This window comes from Myotis brandtii, unplaced genomic scaffold (genome assembly GCF_000412655.1).
Source record: "Myotis brandtii unplaced genomic scaffold, ASM41265v1 scaffold78, whole genome shotgun sequence".
Taxonomy (NCBI): Eukaryota; Metazoa; Chordata; class Mammalia; order Chiroptera; family Vespertilionidae; genus Myotis; species Myotis brandtii.
In genome coordinates, this window is record NW_005371131.1 from 737,598 (window position 1) to 748,024 (window position 10,427).

A 10,427-nucleotide genomic window follows, 5' to 3' on the forward strand; every position below is an offset into this window, starting at 1 on the left:
CGCAGACAGACACCCCTCCCACTCCGGCCGCCCTGCACTCCTCACCCACCGCAGATGAGCCCTTCCCCCCACCGCACCCCCTCCACCGCGCAGCCCACCGGGAGCGCTCCCCTTCCTCCATCCCGAGTCCCGCCCACTCCTGGGCCTCAGCACCTACAAATCCCCCTCGCTGATGTCTAAACCCACCGAGCTACCTGGTCTGAGGCTTCTCCCCGCCTCAGGCCAATCGAGCAGTCCCCCTGCAGCCTCCAAAGCCCCCCAGATGGCCGCCTCCACCCTCTCTCACCCCCCGAACACCCTGCGCGGAGGCTCCATGCTCCCCCCACACCAGTCCAGGTGTCCTCCCGGGGCTGGACGGAGCCTGACCACCTGCCCTGCACAATTCTGACCCTGGTGTAGGCTCTGGTGGCCCCCTCCCCACCGGGGCCCCTCTCCTGCCCTGAGGAGGGCGGTGGTGGGCTGGGCTCCGAGGGGAAGCAGGCCCTTGTCTGGCAGGGCATTAGGTGTCTGGCCTGGAACCATTCTCCGGCTCCCCCTCCAAGACCTGGGAAGCGACCCCTCCCCAGGCCTCTCCTCCACGAGATGAATCAGCCTTCCACTGGCTGGCTGCCCGGCCGTGGCCGTGATGTCACTCTGACCAGCGCACTGCTTAGCGAGGATAGGTCTGTGGCTACACCACCCCACCCAAGGGTCTTAGTCATCTGTCACCCCTCAGCCCTGGGGGTGGGGTGGGGCGTGGAAAGAACAGGGATTTGGGAGTCAAATCTGGCTTTTCCCACTCACCCAGCCATGTGATCTTGAGCCGCCCTGAAACCCTCAATTTCTATATCTTAAAAATGGGGATAATTTCTTTTTTTGGGGGGGGATAATTTCTTTACAAGGTGGCTGAGAGGATTAAGATGAGCCTGACCCTTTAGTCATCACGCATAAATGCTAGCTATTGATACCTGGTACCTGGTAAATGTGGTAAAATGGATCGAAAGCATTGCATACCCAGCTTGTCACCTGAGCCTTGAATAAATTATCGAGCAGGGAGCTGGACTTAGGGAATCCCCCTCCTGAAAGGTCCACTGAGCCCCAGCCCTGGGTACAATGATGACCCAGGGCAGGGGGCCCCAACTTGCCAACCTGGGCCAGCCTCACACCCTGGATCTGTCTGAGGCTGGAAGGCCACCACCTAGGCCCAGAGTGTGGACCCTCGGGCTACGTAGGAAAGGGCTGCCATGAGCAGGCTGCCTGGCCAGCCCTCCTGGCCCTTAACTACCTGTGCGGCCACCTCCTACCTGCCCTGTCCTCTCTGGGCAAGCAACTCCGGAAAAGGAGGGTTCCAGGTGCCCTCATTACATGGGGGGCTTGGCCTCAGGACCCTGATACCAGCACCCACCTTGGCCTTCAGAGTCCACCAGGACTCGCATTAAAACCCTGTCATCACCAGCTTAAGGTCCCTGAAGGCAGCTCCAGGTCTGACCTTGACCCCATTGCCCTATGGCTTACATGGCAGAGCCCTCTGGGCTCCCACTAGCCATTTCTTTGTGGGTTTTGTAAACTCATATTTGAGTCAGCTCATCATGATAGGAAGCAAGAACCTGCATGACCACAGCTGTGTGACCACAGGCCAGACAACTCACCCCTACAAACCCCAACCCCCCCCTCCCTGTAGAATCAGGATAATGATCTTTGTTTTGCCTGTGTCCCAGGGTTGTGGGTAATCAGGTGAGATAATGGATGGAAAAATGCTGTGCAGACTGTAAATCCGGGTCCTGGCGGGAGGGGAGACTATGTTTACAGGTGAGGTCAGAAGCCACAGGCAGCTGGACAAGTCAGGTCACGGGCCCAAAGTGAGGCCATCATTTCAGGATTAGGACAAAGGGCTTTGGGCCCTTCCTGCAGTGCTTTTCTTTACTTTTAAACTATCAATTAGAAGTGAATACATTCTTATAAAATTATTAAAGTAAAATAAGGCTAAAGTTCCTGCTTGATTGTCTCTCTCAATCCCAGCCCCTTCTAAGAAGTAGCCACGGTTGTCAGTTTGAAATTTAGCCTTCCAGACCTCTGCAGCATTTACATTCAAACATGGATTCAACCAACACTGAGCATCTGAGCCCAGAGGAGGTGAGGGTGAACAAGACAGGGCTCCTGTCCTCAGGGAATTTGCATTCTAGTTGGGAAGAAGAGCAGTAAACAAGTAAACAAATCAGGTCCGGCCGGTGTGGCTCAGTGGTTGAGCATCGACCTATGAACCAGATCACAGTTCAATTCCCAGCCGGGGCACATGCCCAGGTTGCGGGTTCGATACCAGTGTGGGGCATGCAGGAGGCAGCCAATCAATGATGGTGGGAGGTGCTCCGAAGAAAAAAAGCAAGGTGCTGTGGTGGAGACCGTGGGAACAGGCAGGGTGGCCTTCAAAACAGCTGCAGGTCTCCCAGTAGTGGGGCAGGATCCTGGCAGGGAAGTGCTGGCTAGTCTGGTGAGCGAGACAGACTCCTCGCGACTTTTTGTCCAGCATGATAAGGGGACAAGGAAAAAGGAAGCCCAAGGATCTACAGGCATCCAGAGGAGGCCCCTGACTAGTTTGGGTCAAGGTGCCATGCTTTCCACGCACCATGCTTCCCGCCAACCTGCTTTGTAGGAGAGCTGTGAGGAGGAAGTGCAGAAGCCGGATGAAAACACACAGAACCACGGGGTGGGAGAAGTTAACCCAGAATGAGCGCTGGGAATGAATGAGTGAATGAATAACCACGACCTGCGACCTACGGTTTACTTTTTTTCCCCACACAGATCTCAAGGTAAGGTTCAGAAAGATAAGAGGGAGCGGACCCACCATGGAGGGGACCTGGAGAGGCTGTGGGGGGAATGAATTTCCTCATTGCCCTGAGAACCTCGGGCTGTGAGTCCACCTGATTCTGCACCTGTTCAGAGGCCAGTGGACTTGGTGCGTCCACGTGGGCATGTGTGTTCCCGGGGGTGGGAGGCAATGCCCAGCTGGCCCTATTTCACCCACCACCTACTCTCTATGCCACTGACTTGAAGACCCTGCATGAGGATGTCACCTGTCCAAGGCTTGATGTTAACATCTAGATAAGGTAGGGATTTGCCCACCCTTGCATGCAGCAGGCCTGTTTCTAGTATTTCTGTCCTCCAGAAATACTATCTCGGGGCCCTGAGATGTATATACAAAGATGTTCATTGTTCACAGCAAAGCACTGGGAACAGCCTCAATGTTCATCAGTAAGGGACCGGGTGATTCAGTTTCAGCACAGCTGGACAACAGAAAAACCCGCAGCCATTAAAAGAATGTCATGCAAATACATTCTTAAGAGAAGTAGAAAAGCAAGCTGCAGAATAACAAGTATAATGGGATCCCATTGTTGCAAAACAATACTACATCTCTATATGTCATATATTTATGCATCTCAACATTTACAGGTGCATGTATCTGGCATTTTAATTCATCGGGAAGAAAGGATACTTGCCCAAATGCAGGCAGTGGTTAACTGTGGGTTGAAATTGATGGGTATGGCTGACTCACTTTTTACAAGTCACTATGGTTTGCATTTATAACAACAGATAACTTTTTAAAATAATTCACATAGCATAAAATTCATTCTTCTAAAGTATACAGTTCAGTGGTTTTTAGTATATTCACAGAGCTGTGCAACCATCACCACTATTTCACTTAGAACATTTCCATTGCCCCCCAAATTCTGTACCCATTGGCACTCTCTCCCAAAATAGTATAGAGTCAATTTTAGAACCTCAAATGAAATCACATACTTTTTGGTGGTGACTTTCCATTAACCCCAAATTTCTCCAGACCCTGGCAACCACCAATCTACTTTCTGTCTCTGAGTATTAAGGCTACTCTAGGTACCACATACAAGGAAACAGTATCGGTTGCTAATTAATCATTAATATCTTGCTCTGTCATTCTGTTAACCAGACACTTGAAAAAAGTCATTTTCACTTTCTCATACCAACACACATTGTTTGTGGTTCAATGCTGCTAGAAGCAAATCAGGCTGTAGGGTGTTTTATTTTTCATTATTATTTTTCATTTTGGGAGAGAGAGGAAGGGAGAGAGAGAGAAACATCTCCTTACACCCCCGACCAGGTATTGAATCTGCAACCTAGATATGTGCCCTGACCGGGAATGGAACGCACAACCTTTTGGTATACGGGACAACACTGACCAGGGCCAGGCTCTAGTTTTAAAACAAAACACCACCACCACCACCCAAAAATAAAAAATAAAAACAGTCCCAAATGAACAAGAGAAAATTTGTCCGCACAGCAGTAGGGCCACGGGCAGTTGACTGCAAGACGAGAATAAGACCGATGAAGCAAGTATAACTTTATAATGAAAGAAAGAAGAGATGAGGGAGGGAGACTTTGTGAACTGGGCCATCCCTGCAGTCCAGGCAGCCTGGAGCCTCAGCACCTGTGGTCTTCTAATTCTAGGACTTGGCTTTTCTAAGCTTTCCTGACTGCCAGATTCTGGGACTCTGCACGTTCCGTGTGGGTCTGCCCACTGTGCCCAAGGATTCAGGGCCTTGTTCAGGGCCTGGGCTCTGAGCTGCTCCCTGGGGGGCAGCCCGGCAGAGCTGTGGACAAGAGGAGCATTGTGGGACCTCAGGAGTGGGGGCTTGGGGCAGCAGGAGGCCTGTGGGAGGCTTGAGTGCAGGAGTAGCAGCTGCTTCGCAGCTCTCCTCTGTCCTCGCTGGGCCAGAGTCGTGCCCTGAGCGTGCCAGGACATCCTAGCCCCAGCCTGCCTAGATGAGGCCTGGTCCCTGGGAATCCCAGCTATGTCTGAGGATAGCTCCAATATCTCAAGCCTTTCTCCTCAGGCCCTGCCACTGCCCACATATACATACAGACACATTCTGGAAAATCCACCCAGGACTGGACAGGTGGGCTTGCTTACCCCCAAACCAAGCAACCCTTCCAGAACAGAGAGGACCACATGCTACCGGAGAGGGGAGACTGGAGCCCCAGGAGGGGATGTGTTTGCCCGAGGTGGTAGAGGGGGAGCTGGGAGTAAACCTCATCCCCCTGACACTCACACTCTGTGCTACAGATTAGGTCTCAACCTGCCACACTGTCCCTTGCCCCTTTTGACTGCCTCTGAAATGCTTATCACTGCTGTTCTAAATCCTACACAGGCTTCAAGGCCCAGCTCAGCCATCACCTCCTCCCTGAAGCCTTCCCTGATAAGCCCAGACAGAAGCCAAAACTGCAGGTCTGAATTAAGGTTAGAATTAAGTGGAACCCAGAGGGGATATCCTTGTTGATTTCAGACACGAGTTTCCAGATGCCCACCCTGGGAGGACTGGCAGATCAGTGTGTGAGACAAATACAGAAACAGCAATAAACAGTCACAGAAAGACAAGATAAGGGATGTGATGGAGAGATAAGCAAAGTGCAACAGGGCTTCCAGAAGGAGCCTCTCATCTTCCGCCTGAGGGTACATCCCTGAAGGCTGCATGGAGGAGGTGGCATTTGAACAGTTGCCCATATTTTGAGGCATTTATTTGTACATATGTCTCTCCCCACTTGACTGTGAGATCCTCAATAATTCTGATAGCTCACCTTTATGAGCATTAACCATATGGCAGACATTGTGTGTGTGTGCTGTTAATTACACTACATCTTTGATTATTTTTTAAAAATATATTTTATTGATTTTTCACAGAGAGGAAGGGAGAGGGATAGAGAGTTAGAAACATCGATGAGAGAAACATCGATCAGCTGCCTCCTGCACACTCCCCACTGGGGATGTGCCCGCAACCAAGGTACATGCCCTTGACTGGAATCGAACCTGGGACCCTTCAGTCCCACCGGGGAAAGGGAGAGATGGCTGATTATTTTTTTAAAATATATGTTTTTTTATTTCAGAGAGGAAGGGAAAGGGAGAGATAGAAACATCAATTATGAGAGAGAATCACTGATTGGCTGCCTCTTGCATGCACCACACTGGTGATTGAGCCCAAAACCTGGGCATGTGCCCTGACCGGGAATTGAACCGGGACCTCCTGGTTCATAGATTGATGCTCAACCACTGAGCCACACCAGCCAGGTCTCTTTGACTCTTCACAACTCTATCACATTATCCCCATGTACTGATGAGGATAAGGCTGTGAGAGGGCAGAGCCTGCTTGAAGCCACACAGCTGCAGTCAGGAAGGACTCGGTCTATCACTTCACAAAAAACTCCCACCGCAAAGATGTGTCCCTGGTGTACTGAGGCAGGTATTGTGTCCAGTTCACTGAACACCTAGTTTTCACTGTAAATTCATTCACAGTTATGTAGCTATGAGCCTGGTGAGCAAGAACCCTCCCAGGAACCCCAGCTCCACAGTCCTAGAGGCCCACCCACAATGCTCCCATCTCACTTCCAACTGCAATAAACATGCTGGTTCTGGGGTTCCCCCAGCAGCCTAGCAGGTGGGTGCTGCGGGCTGATCTAGTATTCAAGACACTAATAGTTGAGCTCCTGTTGCTAAACAGGAGGCTCAGGGGCAGAGATCGGCAGGAAGGACAGGAGGGAGGCTGGAGGGAGACAGGAAATGATTTCTGAGCCTCCTGACACCTCTCCTCTGAGGCCCGAGTGACCAGGAAGGGCTGTCAGGCTGGAGGGATTGCAGTTAGCCAGGTCAGACCACGTGACAGCCCGTCAGACACTAGAAAAGGACCTGAGTGTGCACACCGAGCCGTGAGCAAGGCGGCTCTTCCTGTCTGAAACAGAAAGTGAGACTTGTCTGTGGAAGCTCTAAGCGTGAGTTGCTTTTTCCTCTAAGTAGCACAGAGGTTAGAGAGGGCACACCACACCTCCTCTCCAGGTAAACAACACACCAGGACGGATGTGAATCACATCATGTAGCTTTATATGCTGAGACTAGCCCAGCCAGGCACCTGGGGGAGGTTACTGATGAGGAAGCAGAGGCTGAGAAGGTAAGCAACGTGCCTGAAATCTCCCAGCTTCTAAGGGCGCAGCATCAGGGTGAACCTAAGTTCCCTGCCGCTTCCCAACCGTGACCAGAGAGCAAAGTCCACACTCCCGTGTCCACTGGCCCCAGGGAAAGATATGGGGGTGAGCGGGAGGGTAGGAGGGAGGTACCTTGACCTTGATCAAGTCGCTGGAGAGGAACAGGGTGGGGCCAGAAGTAAGAAAAGGCTGCGATTCTCAGCTGCAGGCTTGACAAGAATGTGGAGCCACAGGAACCCGGATGATTTGCTGCTTCCCATGTCCTCCTCCTTCCAGAAAACTTCAGGAAACTGCAGGTCAGGCTGTGGATCTTCAAACTGCAGCCCCTGCCTCCCTCTGGGCCTCTTCCTGATGCCCTTCCCATGCACCGGAGGCGGGTTCCTGACCCCCAGCTCCTGACCCCCAGCACAGCATCCTCCAGCCCCTCTCCATGTGCAGGGCAGGCTGGGCGGGGATGAAGGGCCGCTGTTAGGAAGAGCAGTGACAGCATAGCCGGTTTTCATTTGCTAAGAGACTGCTGGACAGTGCATACATTCATCATTTATTCATTCTACACCTCTATGTTCTAGAAAGGATTTAAGGCACACTTCATCACTTATTCATACAGTAAATCCTCACTTAACAGTTGTCAACAGGTTCTTGGAAACTGCAACTTTAAGTGAAATCATGTATAATGAAACCAGTTTTACTTACTATCGGCTAATTGAAACAACAATTAAGTTCCTACAGCCTATTTCGGGTCACAGAAACATCGCCAAACTTCTAAACAAGTCCCCCCAACACTTCTAATATTAAACATTTAAACAAATGTAAGCTATCCATCCATTTAAGAAAGATTAATAAAAACAACTAAGAGGATTATTTTCTAACCCTCTTATTCCAATTCAGAGTCACACGGGTGGCCTCTCCCAGCCGCTCAAGGACCCACCCACCCTGAATAAGACGCCCTTCCCTGGCAGGGAGCGCTCACGCACACCTCCGCTCACTCGGATCAGGACCGCGTAGACCCCCGATCCCCCTAGCGAGCTCGTCTTTGGGATGTGGGAGGAAGTGGGTCCCTGAAGAAAACCTGCACAGACATGCGAGAATGTGCAAACTCCACAAAGGAGTGACCTCGCTGGGAACTGATTTTCCCCCTCATCAACTTTGTAACAAAACAATGTTATTCAGGCCCTGCTGTACCCTTACATTGTTTCACTCAACCCTGGTTCACTCACTTCCTGTATTCACTCTGCAGCAGTGGTTCTCAACCTTCCTAATGCCGCGACCCTTTAATACAGATCCTCATGTTGTGGTGACCCCCAACCATAAAATTATTTTCGTTGCTACTTCATAACTGTAATTTTGCTACTGTTATGAATCGTCATGTAAATATCTGATATGCAGGATGTATTTTCATTGTTACAAATTGAACATAATTGAAGCATAGTGATTAATCATAAAAACAATATGTAATTATATATGTGTTTTCTGATGGTCTTAGGCGACCCCTGGGAAAGGGTCGTTTGACCCCCAAAGGGGTCGCGACCCACAGGTTGAGAACCGCTGCTCTAGAGTCTTTTCACTGCAAAGACCATTGATCCCACGTGCTGCCTCTTTTCTCAGGTGCTCCCGGGGCGCCTGGCCCAATTCTGGATGTAACCCAGAATTCAAGAACTGCAGGGCAAGCCCTTGGACAACAGCTGCCTCATTCTGCAGAGGAGAAGGTGGTCAGCAGCCACCTAAGGTTAAGGCCATACTGGAAAGAGAAACCCCATCTTGGGCTTGTAGTTCAGGGTATGAGGAAGCCAGCAAGAGACACGGTGAAAGGAAGCCGAGGCCCCCAGAGGCCGGTCTATGTGGCGAGGAACCTGCTCTTAGCTTTGGGGTCTGACAACCAGGGTTCCAGCCCCAGCTGTTCACTGCCTCTGCCCAAATGCTTACACCCTGGGCATCTCCACCAGGATGTCTCATAAGCACCTCAAACTCATGTGTAACCTCAGTTCTCTACCCACCTGCATAGGCCTCCTGTTCCAAACCTGCTCCACCCACCCCATCTCAGAGTGGCTCCACTCTCCCCAGCTTTGAATGCCAGAGGTCTGGGCATCTCCCTCCCCACCACTCTCACTTGACCAACTGCCAAGTCCTGTCCTCTGTAACATCCCAAGTTGCTCTTGCAGTCCCTGCCCCTCCCCATGCCTGCCGCCTGCTGTGCGAGCCAGCTCCTCTGCCACTGGACTACGCTGGACAAGTGCCGCAGCCTCTCCGTGGACCGGACTCTGCATCGTCTCAACACGGGTTGCCCTTGGTCCCTAGAGGAATAGAGATCCCCATGTGGGTGAGTCTGGAGGCTGCCCCAGCTCTACCACATGACCTTTCTGTCTCTATCATCTGTGACTGATTCCTCAGGTCGCGAAGTAGCCATGCAGATCCACACATGACCCTTCTGTCTCTATCATCTGTGACTGATTCCTCAGGTCGCAGACAGCTAATAATAATGACCTTCATTCCCTAATCACACCCTAAGGCCAGGTGCTGTGCTAGTACTTTATATTATTTAACCAACAGAACAACCCTGAGGCTGGCACTACCCCCACTTTATAGGCGAGGAAAGTGAGGCATTGAGAAGCTACATAACTTGGCCCCTGTTTACACAGCCAGTACGTGGAGTCAGGATTCAAACCCAGGTCTGACCAAGCCCAAGTCCACACTCCGCGGGTGCGGGAACTTTAGGGCGCTGGGAGCACCCAGAGCTCCCCACTCCTTAATTGACAATACCCTCACTCCTTTCATCATGGGAGGGTTGTGAACCTCCTTCCTCCACGCTGGGCAGCAAGAATAAAAACCCTGCGAGTTGGCTGCAGCTGCTGAATGCCCTGCATTCCTAGCGCAGTAAGTACCAGGCGGAGTTCAGCTGTGCCTGTCCCCTCACAAGGGCTGCTTGCTGGCCAGCACTGCCACTGGACTTGAACCAAGCCACTGGGAAATGGCCCCAAACTGGGCACGTACACCGTGTCCGTGACCTTGGGCTCCTGAAATGGCCCATCTCCCAGCAAGGTGAGAGGAGTGCTGAGAGGCTGTGTCAGCACGCCTTGATCTGGCTTAATTTCCACAATGGGGACAGGAGACTCTAGTGTTGAATTCAAAGCGTTAACCCTGGGGCTGCTCAGGTGGATCTGAATGCCTGTGAGCCACCACAGCTAAATGTCAGGACCAGTAGTGGGGGCAGAAGAGATGGTACTGGATAGACTGTCCTTTAGGCCAGGGAACCAGGGAAGAAGGCACTGTGAAGGGTAAGGAGGCCTGGCTGGCAATGGCCTGGCAATCAAAATGCTTGGCAGGATCCCAACTCTGCACTGTTGGGATCCAGTAAGGTAAGAAATGGAGTGCTTGGAAAGCTACCAAGAGCACCATGAATGTTTGGACTTATTACTTATTCAGAGGCCGCTTGTGTTTTTCCTTCCTTT